Source organism: Pantherophis guttatus, chromosome 3 (assembly GCF_059756535.1).
Source record: "Pantherophis guttatus breed Tessera chromosome 3, ASM5975653v1, whole genome shotgun sequence".
In the NCBI taxonomy this organism is placed as follows: Eukaryota; Metazoa; Chordata; class Lepidosauria; order Squamata; family Colubridae; genus Pantherophis; species Pantherophis guttatus.
The window spans coordinates 180676055-180692100 of NC_142065.1; the positions used below are offsets into that span (position 1 = coordinate 180676055).

General features: G+C 37.5%; 1 protein-coding gene across 1 annotated transcript in view; it reads right to left on the reverse strand.

Moving 5' to 3' along the window:
- Positions 1-406: 406 nt before the first annotated feature.
- The window catches only part of JPH1 (junctophilin 1), an 88528-nt gene continuing 72888 nt past the window's right edge, over positions 407-16046 (reverse strand). The window contains exon 6 of the mRNA XM_034429988.3: positions 407-1088. The gene's annotated coding sequence lies outside the window, so the exon portion shown is untranslated. The remainder of the gene's footprint in view (positions 1089-16046) is intronic.

Below are 16046 nucleotides of genomic sequence, written 5' to 3' on the forward strand. Positions count from 1 at the left end.
AACATAGTTTTGGTAAAAAAAAAATGCTATTATAAACATGATCTTCGTAAGAGGGGTTTATACATTTATACCAAGTCTTAACAAAAGATAGCTGCTGTGATTTACATTTTTCAGTTTACTTTGCACTATGTATAAAGCAGATCCAAAATCCAGGCTATGCTTTGTGGTGTAAATGCATGTGCAAATGGCATACATTACCAAACAACTCAGCACTTTGTAGGTTTAAATATGAGAGGCAATAACAGGTGGCTGGTGTGCCAATTAACCTTGGAAAGATGATCCCCCAAGGAACTATTAATTTACATCTGATGGTTGCAAGATAAAGTAAGAGTTAATTAAAGAAAATCCAGAGGGACACCAGAACGTTCAGGTAAAAAGAATATAGAAAACTGATACAAAAGCAAAATTGCACCGAGATGACATCATGATTTAATGCTTGGCATACATACAGAATATCCCACCGTTGGGAGAAATTTCACATTAGTAATGCTCTGTGGTCTTACAGGTCATGCATAGAAGAAATCTATAACTATGGGGCAAAGTACTGTACCATCTGCAATCAAACCCAGATGTGGTCCATACAGGAAAAGAGAGATGCCCAGCAATCGTTGGATGTATTGGAATTCTGTCAGAAGACCTCAGATGAGGAAATCCAACATTCAGTTTCCATTCTGATCTTTGGATGTACTGTATTTCTGCAGTCCCTCCCTTCCTAAAGTTGGAAAGGAATTAGAGAGTATGCATGCAGGATAAATCTGCAGGATCCAAATTTGTCTCACCTGCTTATTGAGCCCAACTCTTAATCTCTTTTTTTAATCACAACAGGAGGGAGAACTGCAAGGAGAATAGGAAATGTCAGTCATTTTTCTTTTGCTTCTTATGGCTCCAAATTAACAATAGGACCATCTTTTTTATTAATATAATTACAGTTCCAAATAGGTATGTAGAATTTGCCTTATAGTTTAGCAACTACTAAAGAACCAGTCGGGTGTAGTGTTTATGGCACTAGGCAGGAGACCGTGAGTTCTAGTCCTGCCTTTAGCATGGAGCCAGCTGGATGATCTTGGGCCAGTCACTCGGCCTCCACCCTAAAAAGAAGAAATTACCAGAGTCAACACTGAAAGAAAGGTACTCTTTCCAAAATAACACTGAACTGTTGGCTATTTTTTGTCATTTAGGCTGTGTTAAATTTAAGCCGTATCACTGGAACTTATTTCTTAAACGATAACTGTGAGGTTAGTGATGCTGCCACACTAAGTCACACAACATAATAAAATGAAATCATTTACCCATACAAGTTGTCAGCTGAATTACTTTGTTACCAAGTTCACATTTTCACACAGCATAGAAATCAAATTTAAGGCTGCTTCTGGATTGTGTTAGGGCTATGTATCACTTCAGATCTGATCACCCACGAATGCTTTAGTTTAGACCATTTAGGAACACCTGAAGCACTTTAAGCAGCTGCATCTTTTCATAGAATTGCTGTTTCTATGGGGCAGATGTGATATTTGTGCACAGGTACTCTTTGAAATGTTTTTGGGTATCAAATTCAAAGTACGACACATTTTGTGGCGATAGCTACTTTCTGGTTTCAAACAGAAATGCTTGCAATTCCATATGTTTTATTGTTTCAGCAATATTTGGAGAGAGAGGGAGGGAGGAGAGAGAGAGAAAGAGAGGGAGGGAGAGAAAGAGAGTGTTGAATTTCATTAATTCAGTGCATGTTGAACTAATGGTTTTTGCTAAGGGGCATATTTTTTATTTTATTTTGCACTCAGAAGATACTAAAATTGAAATATTAAAGAAACTCTTGGTAGTGGTAGCTGCCAGAAAGAGTGCTTATTTCAGATACCTAGAAGTTATAAATGATATTTGTCTGCCAGCAGGTGCTACTCTGTTCTGTTCAAGGAGTTCATTTTTATATCCCAATGTTAAGCATACAGGAAAAAACAGAGATTGACACTGTTTTAACACTTTAAAACAACCTGGCCTTCACCTGTTTATTAACTTCAAAACATTCTTATTTTTCCTTATATTTTATTGCTAAGTGAAAGAGGGGCATAACTAGAGAACTAATATACTGTTGTATATTTACAAACATTTGGCTTGTGGGCTCCATCGAGACTAAGGGTCCCTAGAAGAGACAATAATTTTATTTATTTATTTATTTATTTTATTTTTATCCTGCCTTTATTAGTTTACAAATAACTCAAATTGACAAACACATTTAACACATCTTTCTCCTATTTTTCCCACAACAACATCCCTGTGAGGTGTATTGGGCTGAGAGAGAATAACTGGCACAAAGTCACAATGATGCTTGAGCCAAGAATTTTCAATGTCTTAGTAGTGTTCAGACAAAATAAAGATACTCTGTATTGCATTGGAAGAGTTGTACAAGATCCCCAACAATTCTATAATTAATCTATAAAAGCTATCATTAAGGCTTTCAAGAGGTAGACTGGGCTATTTGAAGTCTACATATCTCATCCTCTTTATTGAGGATGTTGGGATTTATGCATTATAATGGCTGATATATGCATTAAGAATGACATTTTTATGGAAAAATGGGATTTCAAGGAAAAGTTAAATGTGTGTTGAAGGATGGCAGTATGATATCACACATACTACTATTGATCTGTGTTTCTATTCTAAAAGGATTAGCATTTAACTAGACAACCCATAACTCATGGGGTCATTTTTCTATCCACATATAATACAGGCTTTCCACGTATAATATCAGCAGTCTACCTCCATTTGGAATTTCAAATATTGGCCTTGGTTCCAAAGTAGCCATTTGGCCTTCTGCCAGCTGATTGAATGCAGGGGCCAGAGGGAGACAGGAAAGAGAGCGGGAATGCACCCTTTCCATCTTTCCATGTACCATACAACCTACAGGTTTCTGGGATGTGTAGTTGAAAGATGTGGTGGCACTAAATTCCATGGGAGTCATGGATGCTGAATTTTGGATGGATTACACCTACTAAAACAATTTAGAAATCAGATTACGCATTTATTTACCAAATTTTGAAATCACCTATCCCCCTTACAGTGTACAAATAAAATATTAAAGCATAAAAACACTATATAAAATTTGAAAGGCAATGATGAATTAAAAATCAGTATTAAGTTAGTTAAAAGGCAGGGGAAGAGCTTTCAGGGTGCTTATCAGCCCCTTGTCCCTCTGTGAGGCCTTGCTTCAGAGCCAAGTTTTCACACTTTCCAAAAGGTCAGGAGAGCGGGCACCCACCTCATCTCTGGGGGAGGGGGGAGAGAAGTTTCACAAGTGGGACCAATGGCAGAGAAGGTTCTTTTCCTGGACCAATTCCTTAGCTTGATATCTTACCTATCTGACCAGGTGGGATGGGCTGATGTAATGGGATAAAGACTGTTCCACAGATAACCTGCTACACTACAGCATGTAATGATTAGTTAGTGACAGATGAATTGCAGAGAAAATGCTACTGTGAAATAATTAAGTAGTCTTTAGATGAAGATTTGGAGTAACTTGCTGGGTCAATGAAGTTCTGTTCTGATTACTTTACTGCTCCAATAGTGGTTTTATAATAAGTCAATGCTAATTTTGTATGCATAAAATATATATGCATATCTTGATTATTAAGACGATAGTTTGGTTCTCATGCAAAAAATTGTGACTAGTAATCATTGTTGATGGCTTTTTGTATACCATTTCTTAAATTATTAAAGGAACAATCCTAGGCCGAGTTCCAAATTACGATGCATAAAATTGAATTATAGGACTAAGGTGTTTTTGGTGTCATGTGGATGTTGCATTGAAAGAGTACATCACAGGAAAAAAGATTCATAGTCCTGTTAAATTGAATGGAATCTGCTTCTCAGTGAACTTGAGTAGGATTGTATGGTGAACAATTACTTGCCTGTCTTTCAAAGTATTATTATAATTTGAAGGCACTTCTGACATGAATAATGAAACATCAGAAGTACAGGCACCATAGAAAAATATTTCCAACTTGCAGAATTCTAGGATATTCTAGATAAAGCCACATTCTACAAAACATCAAAAACAATTATGGTGTACAAAAATCATTTTCTAGTTCTAAAAGGTGGACAGGAATCATCTCCAATACTTATAGAATTTGTTTGTTTTGCAGGAATACCTTTTCTATTTTGTGTGTAGCATTTGGCTTTTATGTACACCTTGTTGGATCCAATCTGCTCAGGCATAATTGTTGCTCAGCGACCAGAACTGTATGATTGTTTCTGATAAATAATCAACAGCATGATATGAAAATACAGAAGCAGAAGAAGTCATCATGTCTGTTTATTCAAGATCCATAAATGTAGTTTGGGAAGTTGGATAACGATAAGATTTTCAAGACATTCTTATAGTAAGGTCTATTCATTCCTTATCCATGTCAAGCCATTTACACCGAATTTCTTAAGCAGAAAGTAGAGATGGAAACAAAGCACTTTGGTCAGTAAAGTAATTCTTGCCCCAGGTCCTGTAAGCTATATACTGTAGTCATAGGGACATTTATTCTTATGACTAATGCAGATTGATAGTTCATGCAATTATAAGTTGCAAGCCTAGAGGCTACTCAAAGCCTATTTTAAATAAGTGAGGAAAGTGACTTGATGAAAGGATATCCACTTTCATTTCCATTCCATTCTGGATCAGAGAAATGCCTATTGGCATTGATGAATACAGAATAATTCCCTGCCATACAAAAGAGTGACCATTCATTTCTACAAGTATTATGCTTATTGAGAAAACCTATTGATATTTCTCCTGGTTTATCTTCACCTTGAAATGTATTGTGAATCAAGGAAGTTTTCCAAAAACAAAAAGGAAATACATACCAACCTTATTACCGCTATTTTTTTCACATCTATGCCTTCATAAATCTTTGTCAGTTATCAACTTCCATTCAAGTTAGAATGGCTGCAAAAAGGATCCTAGCATCAGTAGAGTTGAGCCGTAACATTTTTTTTAACCTTTTATCCAGGGATGCTATTCAGCAGGTTCTGACAAGTTCTGGAGAACCGGTAGTGGAAATTTTGAGTAGTTTGGAGAACCGGCAAATACGACTTCTGACTGGCCCCAGAGTGGGGTGGCAATGGAGATTTTGCAATATCCTTCCCCCAGGAGTGGAGAGGGAATGGGGATTTTGCAGTATCCTTCCTCTGCCACACCCACCAAGCCACGCCACATCCATCAAGCCACGCCCACAGAACCAGTAATTAAAAAAATTGAATTCCACCACTGCTTTTATCCTCTAGACGTACTCTAGGACTAGTAATCTAATGTCAGATTACGATGCAGAAAATCCCAAGTCTTTGTTGCCATCTGGTGAGTGCCTTGATTTTGTAGCCTAGATGCATTAGATCTAGGTAATTTTTATCCTTTCCTGGTTAGTCTGACCAAACAATATTGCCAGCCAGAAACAGTCTGAAGGAGGAAACACACTTGAATATTTGCAGGTGTCAACATAAGACATAGGTCTAAGAACAATTATTGTAATTTGACTCCTTGGCTTGGTACTCCTTTCTGAGTTTGGGACAAAGAGTTGATAATATCAAGGCCATTTAATTATTCTGCAAGTGGAGTCAGGTTTTATATAGAGGGCAGCATTTTGTAAAATAGAATATATGGTCACCTAAGCTTCAACTTTGGTTGAACTCATTTTACTGATAAACACACAGGATGGCAAAGTCATGGTTGAAATTTATATATATTCACAATTTATGGATGAAAAGACAAACGTTGGTTATGCTCTCAATCTTATGCTTTTCAGTGGCCTTTTGAAAGAATATGACCATTCAAGTAAGTAAAAGTTGAAGCAAGTCAACAAAATACAAATGCTAAGAGTTGTGGAGAGCTAAAGGTTCCCCATATTGGCTCTAAATCCTGGATGTTGTCTTTTTCCTTAGGCAAGTAATCTTAGCCTTGCAGATGATATATGCTTCCTCCCTCTTGGAACATGTTTATTCATTATTTTGCACTGAACAATTTAACAGGGTATAGTGAGATTTTCTTTGAAAGCAGTGAACTAAAGAATAATAATGACTTTTTCCATGCTGCTGGAGCTTTAAGTAACATTATCAGGTTGAATCAACCTGCATAATACAGTGGTAACTACCTACTGTAATCAGAAAGTAAGCCAAGTATGCAACTGCTGAATGGACAAGCCTGAAAAGTCAGGAAGAACCTCACAGAACAATTAGCTATGTGTCATGATTCTTGCACCAATGACAAAAGTATATATTATTGTTTTAAAAAACACAAGGCATGTCTTTCAGTTGCCATGGCACGTAGCAATTAGGAGATGGGGGCTTTGCAACATTTGCTGCTCTCCTCAAAGCCTAGACTCTAATTCCAATTGACACTGCCTAAATTAATTGTACTGTATCACAATGGAGCTTTAGAAGTCTTTTAAATGTTGCCTTTTATATCTTCTAAAGTGTACAGAACACCATTAAAAAAACCATTCTCAGCAGTGAGCCCCAATTGTTCTGCTCTTCTTTTTTCATGTGCTTCTCCAGTGCTGGGGAATCAAGGAGGTTAACTTAATAAAGTGTAGGGGTGTAGTAAATAGAACTTAATAAAAGGCATGCAATGTATGCATTCATGTGCCACCATCCCTTAGCAATTTGAGCTCCTTCCAATGCATTGAATTTAGGCTTCAGAAACACTCTGAAGCGGGATACATTTGAAGCGTGTTTTCAGATTGTTAGTAGTGTGATTCCATATATATCACTTCATGGTTAATTGTGCCTGTCAGATGTAAATGCCTTATTCTCTAATGTGTAAATAGTGTACAGACAGGGTATCAGGGGTTAACTTATTCTTCACTTCTTAATGTATTCATAATTCACCACTCCCACATATAGCTCCACCCATTGTATATATAAGGAGCTACCTACACCCTTTCCCTCGCTTCTATCTGTGAATATTCAGTGAATATAGAATGCCTAATGTAAATAAAAGAATATATAGTTAAATCTTTAACTCTTGCTAATCTTATTGAGTCTGATCCTGAAAATATTGCAACAAACTGGTAGCAGAGGATGGTTAATTGACTCAATAAAAAACTTTAAAATGTCTAAGAAAGATAGGCCCAACACCAGGGCCTACAGCAAAGAAATGGAAACGGAACAAGAAATAATCAACGAATCCACGAATGCAATTTCGAGAGAATCCGAAGAATACACCACTGAAGACGAAGAAATAATTGATGACCAGGAGGAAATCGAAATAGAAAATAACGAACTCAGGTCAGAGATATTAAAACTATTAAAAAGCCAGAAGAATGATGAAAGCCTCATCGCGAACCTCCAAGATATGCTGAAGAACAACGGAGCAGCGAGAGAGAAAAACATCACCAATGAAAAACCTAAAGATCCAAAAATAGTGAGTGATATGACTGCGGAGAAAATCATTACAAAGAAGAAAAACGATGATCCCACGCGAAAATTTGAATGGCGGCCATCTTGGTTTCAACCGGCCTCCAAGATGAACGAAGCAGAACCAATCAGCAAGCTCAATTCAAAATTTCTGGCGCGAAAAATGTTATCAGACAACGAAAACGAAAAGGAAGATTCAAACACCTCAGAAGAATCAGAACCAGAAAGTGAGGAAGATCCAACAAAACACCAAATAAAATCAGCGATGAAAACGCTCTTTGCTGCATTTGGGCCAAAACTGAAAATTACTAAAAAGATACCAAAAAAGCGAGCGAGCAAGCCAATGCCTCAAGACCTGCCCGCTCCCATCCTGACTACTAGAGCGCTGACGCCAGAACCCAGAGAGCCCTGCCGATACCGCCCTACGCCGCAGACCGAAGCAAGCACCAACGCTCTCAATAGAAGAGGAAGAACAGCCACTGTCGTCAGAACCCCCAAAGTCGAACCAGAGACCGACTCATCTGAAGAAGAGCAGAGTGAGCAAGCCGCGATGAGGAGAACCTTCCACGACGACGCCGAAGAAGAAATGAGCAACGCGCATGCGCGAAACTACGCTGACGATCCGGGAAGACATGAACTGGAGAGAAGATCATGCAGACTCGTAGCGAGCATCCCCACGCCGTTTTGCAATTTTCTGCATTTACGAGACCACGGACTACCTCAGGTTGTAAGTAATGGACCCAATAATGTCGGAAATTTACCCAGTGACTTCCCAAAACTAAGGGTTGATGGCATTAATTTACAAGAATGGTATCAACAGCTCCAGGTTGTCTTTATGAAGGAAAACTTACTGTTTTTTATCACTAGTCCCCCAAAAAGACCTTGGACACTAAAAATAGATTGTTTACACCATAGAGCTTTTTTCTTAATAATATCTAGTGTGTCTCCTGCAATGTATCACAGCATTAAGCCAAATTTGACTGTTTCAGAAATTATTCAATGCATGTTTAATTTGTTTCACAGTGACAGTGTAGCTACCACCACAAGGATATCTAAAGACTTCTTTTCATCTAGGATAAAACCAGGGGTTTCCATAAGTGAACATTTAATATCTTTGAACAAAATAAGAGCTGAACTGCATTTGAGGGGGGAGGTGATTTCAGACCAAACAATGAAAAGTGTTATTATCAACTCACTTGATCCATCATGGGACAATTTTATGTCACATTTAGACACAATCAATCTAGGGTATTTATCCATAGAAAGTCTATCTAACAAATTGATAACAGAAGATAATTCTAGAAGGAATCGTTCTAACAATCACACAGAACATAAACCATATAGGAAAGTAGCTTTCCAAGAAAAATATAGTGGAACATTTAAATGTCATAATTGTGGATCCAGGGAACACAATAGAAGAGATTGCCCAAAATTCTTAAAAGAAAGATATAGATCAGAATACAGAAACAAATACGATTATAGACAGCCTTCCATAGAAAGGCATAGATATAGAAGCCCACCAAATCACAGAGAGAATAGAGGGGGCAGAGACAATTCAAAGGATAGAAAGTCTGGTTCACTGAATGGATTAAATAAACAAGACAACACTAACACACAACAAAGTGAGAACAATAATTGGCTTATTGATTCTGGAGCAACTAATCACACCACTAATAACAAAAGTATATTGTCTTCATTTGCAGAAGATAAATTTGTAATTAAGGTAGCTAACCAAGAAAAGGTTCAAGTATTAGGTAGAGGAAATGTAACCTTGCCTGGTCTAGGAAAAATAGAGGGGGTATTACTAATACCTGAAATACCTCATAACATATTAAGTGCCATAAAACTAAGCAGAGATTCTGACATTAACATTGTCTTTTCAAAAGGAAAGGCAACTTTGGAAAAGAATAAAATAAATGTAGGCACTGTGGTGACTAAAGGAGGACTACCTTATCTGATAACAAAAGAAAAATGGTTACATAACATTGATTCAAATATGGAAGATTGTATTGAAATAGATGATGAGAATGTTAGCAACAGTGACAATGATGAATGTAAAATATCTCATGATCACACAGATGCACACAACGATAAGAAGCCAAAGATAGGTAAACCAATTCATGATGAGTGTGCTCACATATTGCATAGGAAGTTAGGACATGCCAGTTTTCCTGTAGTGCAAAAAATGACTGAACACGCAGAAGGTGTTAAAATAAAAAATTGTGAAAATTATCTGGAATGCTCAGTATGTAAATCTACAAAACTAAAAACTAGTCCCAGGCCAAGAAAATCTACCAGATCAACTAACAAAATTTTTGATTTAGTACACATGGACTTAGTTGGTCCATTAACTCCATCAATCACTTATAGGAAACGTTACTTCCTGACAATAGTGGACGATTATAGCCGCTATGGATTTGTTTATACATTAAAACACAAAGATGAAACATTTCAAAAATTTAAAGAATTTTACAAATGCATAGAAACACAACACAACATCAAAATAAAACAAATTATGACAGACAGAGGATGCGAATTCATGTCTAAAGAATTCTCACAATGGTTAAAAGACAAAGGAATGTTACATTACACATCTAGTCCATTTTCTGCGTTCCAAAACGGGATTGCAGAGAGAAAAAATTCCACATTACAAACCATGATTAGATGCACATTGGAAGATGCTGGCTTAAGCAAACAATTCTGGTCAGAAGCCTTACATTATTCAAATTACACACAAAATAGAACATGGTCCAGCATTGTAAATAAGACACCATATGAAGTGATGTATAATAGAAAACCAAAATTAGCACACATGCATATATTTGGAGTCACAGCAGACGTACACATACCTAAACAATTAAGAAGAAAGGGAGAAAATGTGTCCAGGAGACTCAGATTTATGGGATATGAGACTGGCACTAAAGGATACAGATTCATTGATAGTAACAACAAATTTATAGTCTCCAGAACAGCTGTGTTCCATGAACAAGCTAACTGGTCTAAATTACATCTTAATGAGATATTCCCAAATAAACATGAAGATACAAAATCTCATGAAAAAGGGACTATAGAAAAGCAAAATATCAACAAATATAAAAACAAAACCAAAACTTGGACAAATAGCCAACTCAAAATAAAGACAGACACACTAACAAAAAAGGAAGCAAGATATTTGCATGATAACGATAGTAAACCCGAAAAAATCATTAGAAACACCAGAAATCAAATGCCAAATAAATACAAGGATTATGTAATGCACATGAATGGTGAACCAACAACACCCAATACATACGAGGAAGTGTTAAAACTTCCTCACGAAGAAAAGGAAAAATGGGAATTAGCAATGAAGAAAGAGATGGAAAGTTTACAAGGACTAAATGTATTTACACCTGCAAATGCACCTAAAGATAAGACAATTATTGGTACCAGATGGATATATAAAATTAAGAATTTAGAGGGAGGAAATACTCTATACAAAGCTAGATTAGTTGCACAGGGTTATGCACAGAAATATCCGGAGGACTATACTGACACGTATTCCCCCACTGTAAGAACAGAGAGTGTCAAAACAGCTCTAGTGGTAGCATCAGCACTCAATCTTGATGTATTCCAATATGACATACAGACTGCGTACCTACACGCAAAATTAGATAAAGAAATATACGTGAGAGCACCTCATAGTCAATACACAAACAGAAATGAGACTTGGTTGTTAAACAAGAGTTTATACGGGCTAAAACAATCTGGTAAACGGTGGTATGATTGTTTAGTAAAAGTACTTAAGACCATGGACTTCAACGCTACCACTGCTGATAATTGTTTCTTTGTCAAGAGGAGTGATGATTACATTGAATTTGTATTGATTTATGTGGATGACATTTTATACATAGGAAAACATAAAGAAAGAAGAGAAACTTTTGTAACTAAACTAAATGAGCATTTCTCATTGAAATCTTTAGGCAAGGTAAACAAATACCTTGGTGTCCAAATTAATAAGACAAAAAGGGGATTCAAACTTACCCAGAGAGATAAGATCATAGAACTTTTAAATAAATGCAACTTAAACAATGCCAAACCTAGTGATACCCCTATGCAAACTGACTTTCTAAGAAATTCTGATGAATCTTCTCCCGAGTTCAAGGACAATACATTCTATAGATCAATCATAGGTTCACTCCTTTACATATCTAATTGGACTAGACCAGATATCGCTTTACCACTCAATTTATTATCTAGGCATGTCAGCAAACCAACAATGTACCACTGGGAAGCTGTTAAAAGAATTTTAAGATATCTAAAAAGTACACTAGACTTTTGTTTAATGTTAGAGCCTAATGATATTAAAGAACCAAAGCTTACGTGTTATGCAGATGCAGATTGGGCTGGAGACACCTCATGCAGAAAAAGTACATCTGGTTATGTATTTCTCTTAAATGACTGTCCAGTTTACTGGTACACTGGTAAACAAGAACTAGTGGCTACTTCAACGACAGAAGCGGAATATGTTTGTTTATCCAAAGCCGCAAATAACCTTGTATGGTTTAATGATTTAATTTCAGATGTCTGGAAAAAACCTGCTCTGCCCTTTGTTATGCATGAAGACAATAAAGCAGCCATTGAAATATCTAGATCTGATGCCATTGGACAAAGGTCCAGACATATAGATATAAAATTTAAACATGTGAGACAATTATCTCAGGATGGATTTATTAAAGCAGTGCATTGCGACACTTCAGAACAATTAGCTGATATATTGACAAAGCCTTTACCTTCTAAACAGCATAAATATTTAACCTCTAAGTTGTATGTTTTGTATTGTCCTGAATCTGAGTGTAACTGGTGTTGTATAACGAATCGGCATTTAGAGGGGGATTTGTCAGATGTAAATGCCTTATTCTCTAATGTGTAAATAGTGTACAGACAGGGTATCAGGGGTTAACTTATTCTTCACTTCTTAATGTATTCATAATTCACCACTCCCACATATAGCTCCACCCATTGTATATATAAGGAGCTACCTACACCCTTTCCCTCGCTTCTATCTGTGAATATTCAGTGAATATAGAATGCCTAATGTAAATAAAAGAATATATAGTTAAATCTTTAACTCTTGCTAATCTTATTGAGTCTGATCCTGAAAATATTGCAACAGTGCCTATCTACATACTTCATGCATATGTAGCAAAAAGAAGATCAGTGTATTTTCTCACAGGCTGGCTGATATCAATAAAATGGTTCATTTTTCTTGGAAATGTATGTTTGGAAGAATTACTAGATCAGAAGGTCTCATAATGTTTAGGTCTCACTAAAGACTCTCAAAATGCTAACAACTAGCATCAATTTAGAAACATACATGGCCACTTAATCTTAGATGGTTTGCAATAATAATAAAACAGAATAAATAAAACTGATCAAACCTCCCAACATCAGTACAAACCCCAACCACAATGCTGTGATATCTCATAAACTTTACATGCTGGGAAAAGTACCAGGTCTGAAAGACTAACAGGGTGAATTGTTTCTTGCTGAAAGAAACAAGCTTTTATTATGGAACTATTTATTTTAACAGCTTTTTTTGTTTCTTTCCAAACTCTGTCACACTTCCAGGCCATTTATATCCAAATCCTTTCTCCTCTTCTGACTGGAGGAATATAGACAAGAAAGTTCAAAAATACATCTAGGGTAATGAAATGAGGTTCAGTGGTGGGTCTTAAATCCATAATTATAGTTTACAAGAGAATAGTTGCTCTCTATGGTCTATGATCTATAGCAGTGATGGCTAGCCTTTTTGCCATCACGTGCCAAAAGCGGGGGAAGCATGGGAGGGTCACATGCACGCGTGACCACATCCATAATTCTATGTGCCCTGACCCCCCATGCACCCCCCGCTTTTGGCACGCGATGGCATGGTGGGCCCGGTAGGCCCATTTTTCGCTCTCCCCAGGTTCCAGAGCTTTTCTAGAGCCTAGGAAGGGCGAAAATGGCCTCCCCCTCCCCGAGGCCCTCTGGAGGCCAGAAACAGAATGTTTCCTGACTTCTGGAGGGCCCAGAAGGCCCGAAAATCAGCTGGGCGGTGCACACATGCGTGCCGGAGCTGAGCTCGTGTGCCCACCAATATGGCTCCACGTGCCACCTGTGGCACCCGTGCTATAGGTTCGCCATCACGGATCTATAGCATGCAGCAGCTTGTTCATAGTATAAAATCTTCTATTACTTAGCAATCCTATGAAATGATCTTATACTGTTTAGGTCTTTCGACCACAACTATGATTTCAAGCCTTAATAAGTATGGTTTAAAGTTACATATTGAGATCCATATCTGCCTTAAATCTTGAGATTCTTACTATGTTTAATGCAAAAGTGCTAATTTGGTCAAGGATTTCTTTATCTTCTTTAGCTCAGAAAAAGTAATGCACATACTGTGTGAAAAATAACCCAGAAACTTCTAAAAATATCTTAGATTGTATGTTCTTTTTACAGATTTATTGTGATGAATGCCCATTATATCTTTAGGAAAAAATAATCAGACCTTAATTATTGGTTGGGCTGGAGAAAAATCTTTAGTATGCTGGAACAGTAATCCTTTTCTATCTTAAAAAAAAATCTTTATGGGTAGGCACAATTTTTAGGTAGTTTGTATTAAGCAAGATGAAAAGCTTGGAAAACAGAGCCATAAATCTTTAAAGATCTTAGGCTTGCACAGATATTATGCCCTGCTACGCTGGCAGGCTGTGAAATATTATCTGATGATGTACCACAGAAGGGTATGTGAGCTTGATATTTCACTAAGCCTAGGAGTGGGAAAAACTGAATACTAGGTTAGAAATGGGAACAAAAATTGAAGGCTTGTGAATTGACAGACTGACTTCTTGGGATAGACATCCATCTGACTGACTGAAAGCCTGCTTCCTTTGACTGAATCTGTTACATTGTCTGATACTGAAAATTTGCTTACAAATTTAGGATATAGCACACTATGAAATATTAAATATTAACAACAATGAAATATTTGAAATGTTAAAATATTATTTATTTATTACATTTCTATGCTGCCCATCTCACTATTACCGTGACAAATATTAAAGAAAGGAAACAATTTGAATAGCTTTCATGGCATTAATGTGCCATTATTTTCACAGCTACTGCTTTCACAAAATGCCACTTGACAAACATTACTGAATATATTATTGTTTCTCATGTATATATAATATTCCATGAAGCTCTAAAGTTTCAGGAAGTGGTATGCCTTTGCTTCTGTGAATCTGAGCCTTCTATTCTTCATTGTCAGAAAGTTTCTGTGGAACAACAGTGGTAAACAGGGAGGAAGGGTCGCATAGTCAAAGGAAAGAAGTGTGCGTGAAGATATCTAGATGTGCAAACATCTAGGAATGCAAAGGAAAAGAATGTGGAAAAGTGAGGGACGAACAATCACTAAAAGGACTACAGTAGGAAGACACTGGTAGTCCTAATGATCACCCAATGAAGTTTGTCTATTGTGCATAGATGGGAAGGATGGGAAGTAGGACAATGGGCAAGGGCATCTGCAGTGGTCATAATCTGTACTAACCTGGCCCCATTTCCAAATCATTGCAATTTGTTCCAAAATTATTTAAATCAGTTTCAGAAGCTGCCAAGTGATACCCAAGAGACAAGCAACTCAAGTGGCCATGCAGAATTTCTCTTAATTTCTAGAGCAGTGGTGGCGAACCTATGGCATGTGTGCCAGAGGAGACATGCAGAGCCGTCTCTGTGGGCACGCAATCCGTCGCCCCAATTCAGCTCTGCTGTGCATGTGCATGGGCCTCCCGCCGGCCAGCTGGTCTTCAGGTCTCTGCTGCGCATGTGGGGGATGCATGCGGAGGGCATGCATATGCGCGGGGGTGGGGAGCATGCATGGGGGTGGGGGCGCACATTGCATTTTGGGGGGTGGGGGCACACTTTGACCACTCAGTCCGGAAAAGGTTAGCCATCACTGCTTTAGAGTATGGGGAAATCTCAGTTTCCCAAGAAAACCAGACAGGAACACAACAAGATGAGCTACTTTATTGTAGGGCTACATTAACATTATCTTGCAAATCTGAAAGTACAAATCTCCTGCCATGTTTTTACCATCTGATAGGTTAAGGCAGATCCTTTCTAAATTTCTTTCATTGCATGTCACAGTATTCAGCTGCAGGTTCCTTCCCCTTTTATCTGATAGTTTCCTAGGCAGCATCTCTTTCCTTTATTTCCCAGGTCATTCCCACATACTATTACAGGAAGACAAACAGGAAGAATTTTGATCTACATGTAGTACAGATGCAGATCCTCTCATCCTCAACAGCTACTAGCTGACTCAAATAAGGTCAGAGATAGCAAAATGCCAAGAAATGAGAAGGTAAAAAGTAGTCGTAGCTTAGCTGGTGTAGACAGTTGGTGATGTTTGGCAATCAGATTTTAATAAAAGAGGATCCAAAGTAGATTAGTCCATGCAGAACTTCATAGGTTCTTCTCAGGATGAGAATGCTTCCAGATTCAGATATCGGATGAAAAGATTTCAGGTTATAGGTGGCTATGAGGTGAGTGATTAGAGCCGTCACCATAAACAGGAGAAGATATGCTAGGGATATGGGGATAGATTAAAAAGAGAGGCAGGATAACCCAGGATACCTAGGGCA